At 29.0% G+C, this 2,824-nt stretch overlaps 1 long non-coding RNA gene across 2 annotated transcripts; it reads left to right on the forward strand.

Moving 5' to 3' along the window:
• The first annotated feature begins 1,437 nt into the window (after positions 1 to 1,437).
• On the forward strand, positions 1,438 to 2,342 carry LOC112696934 (uncharacterized). Of its 2 annotated transcripts, XR_011862482.1 has the most exons (3): positions 1,476 to 1,796; positions 2,029 to 2,122; positions 2,237 to 2,342. It is a non-coding gene; the product is annotated as an uncharacterized lncRNA (long non-coding RNA). The 2 variants fall into 2 exon arrangements; XR_011862480.1 differs by lacking the exon at positions 2,237 to 2,342 and having other exon boundaries at positions 1,438 to 1,796; positions 2,029 to 2,172.
• Positions 2,343 to 2,824: the final 482 nt, after the last annotated feature.

Below are 2,824 nucleotides of genomic sequence, written 5' to 3' on the forward strand. Positions count from 1 at the left end.
AGGAAAAAAAATCCGTCGGTAAATAATTTCTGACGGGGCTTTTACAGAGGGACAAAATCCGTCGGTAATTTCGTCGGTAACCAAAAATTCGTCTGTAATAAAGACTAAATCCGTCTGTAAATTTGTCTGTATCAATCCATTTTCTAGTTGTGTTGATAGATATACATCACAAACTAAATTCAAATACGTGTGAATTATTCAGTTATTTCTATCTTATTTTCATTCATACATATTTATGTCTTTTATAATATTTACACGATATTAATTTTCTATTTAAATTTTTTAATGATAATATAATTTTAATCTTATTAACATATATCTTAAGAAAATATTTTAACAGTATCACGAAAAAAAATTATTAAAAATCATGAAAAATATCTTTTTATATTTTTTAATGTATTGAATATATTAAAAAATTATAATTTTTAATTATTATAAAATGGGTTTTTAAAATAAAAGAGAGTTAAATTACTTATATAAAGTACATGTAAAATATAGAATATGAATTAAAAATATATAAAGTAATATTATATATTTATATACAAATATATAATAATTAATTTTTTAGTATATATATAATATTTTTTTTAAAATTGAATTAAATAATCCCCTCCTGCAGATATAAAAGTGTTAAAACTTTTAATAATATTAAAATTTTGTAGATATAAAAGTGTTAAACCTTTTAATAATATTAAAATTTTGTAAAGTTTTTTTTGCAACTAACACAAAGAAATTCTATTACAAAAAAAATGATTTTCTTGTACATATATATAAAAAGTGATATGAAGATTATTTTTGCGAAAGTATTTTATTATAATTCATTATCTTTTTCAAACATAACAAAAACATATATTTTTATGGTTGCATCTAAAACGTTTGGTAAAAAATAAAATTTGAATATTAATCTTCCAGTGAATATTATTTATTGAGATTATTAGATGATAATAAATATAAAAGTTCATACTAAAATGAATGTTATAAAATAAATTTATAAAGAGAATATTTTAAAATATAAAAATATAACAAATGCCTAAATTACATATTTATCTACTGTGAAAAAATTGTATATATATTAAGAAAGCTTAAATAATATATGTGTATAACATTTTATTGAATAAAAATATTTTATTAAATACTATTTCAATTATATTACAAATCTAAATAAAATAATAATTATTTTGTAACAAAAATACTGATTGAAAAGAGATCTACTCATGTTAGTCCATCATAACTTTTAGTCAATGTTCTGAAAATCGGTTCGAACCGGACGGTCGAACCGGTTGAACCGTGAACCGATAGAATTTTCGGTTCGGACTAATGGCAAAACCGCAGAATTAGAAAATCGATGTCGAACCGCAAAACCGGCCGGGAATCGGTCGGTCGAACCGAACCGTGAACCGACCGATTTTTAAATTTGACCAAAACACAGCCGTTTGGTCCTTCCCATTTAACCCAGCAACCCTAAATCCCTAATTCAGTAACCCACTCCACTAACCCTTGCTCCACACAAGACAAACGGCGCAGCTCTCCCTCTCCCTCCCTCACCCTCACCATCACCCTCACCCTCGAGCTCGTCCTTCCTCTCACTGCCGGCGAGTTGTCTCCGTCACTTTCGTCCAGCTGCTGGACTGCTCCCGCCGCCGTCGCAAGTTGGAGCCTCGAAGATTATAGTCGCGATCGTGCAACTCTCCACCATCGTCGCTGTTTCAGCTCTGGAAGGACCGTCGCCGGACTCGCCTCCTTCCTCCATCGTACACCTCTCTTCCACCGTCGCCGGCGTCAGCTCGGTTGCACTGGTCAATTTTGTTCACCGATTCCCCCTCTATTTTATGCTTTTATGCTTCTAGCTTCTAGGTTTTTTTAAACAATAATTATTGAATAATCTATAAACTTGTTATGGGTTAATAATTGTTAATTATTCTGTGAGTTTTGCTGCTGTTATTAGTTGAATAATTATTGAATTTTGCTGCTGTTATTGGTTGAATTTTGACTCTGTTTTGGTTGAAATTTGCTGCTGTTATTATTCAGATCAGACTCTTATGCATTGAGATAGAGTTTGGAGCTAACAAGTGAAGCTATAGAGTTTTTGAATTGTACCTTTCAATTGTTGAATACAGATAAAGTATGTAACCACATTTTTTATCCACTCCAATATGCACATCCATTTAGTTAGCTTCCATGCTCATTTTAATTTATACTTTCTATTCTTTGGTGCTTCAAAACTTGACACTTCTAGGATTGATCCCTATGCAATCAACTTCTTAATATTGCTCCAGAGAGGTGAACATTCCCTTTATTTGTCCCTTTTTCTTTTTCCGAATAAATAATTACTTTTTCACTAATTTTTCACTACTATCATATTAATCTTCATTTTTTTTGTTTCGGGGTATATTAATCTGCATAGTTAAATTACTCTTTTGTGACATTGAAGAAGTAGACTTAAATTGTTTGATGGCCTCTAATAGCTTGAGCTATTGATTAAGTATCAACAATTGAGCTTTGAGATAGTTCCTAGGTCCAACACTCAATAACAATTAGATTTTGTGTAGTTAAATGTAATACTAGGCTTATCATATATTGTATTTAATTTTTTAGGACAGAAAGACAAAAAAAATCAAAAGATACAGTATGAAAGTATTTGAATGAGATTATAATATTCGGGTTTATATAGTACTTTTAATTTAGATATTTTAAAATTTATATTAGACTATAATTATATTTTAGTGTGTTTATTTATATTTTATTTATTATTTTATTATAAAACAATTTTTTCGGTTCAACCACGGTCGAATCGGTTGAACCTATAAACCAGTAAACCAGTAGC

Source organism: Arachis hypogaea, chromosome 6 (genome assembly GCF_003086295.3).
Source record: "Arachis hypogaea cultivar Tifrunner chromosome 6, arahy.Tifrunner.gnm2.J5K5, whole genome shotgun sequence".
Taxonomy (NCBI): Eukaryota; Viridiplantae; Streptophyta; class Magnoliopsida; order Fabales; family Fabaceae; genus Arachis; species Arachis hypogaea.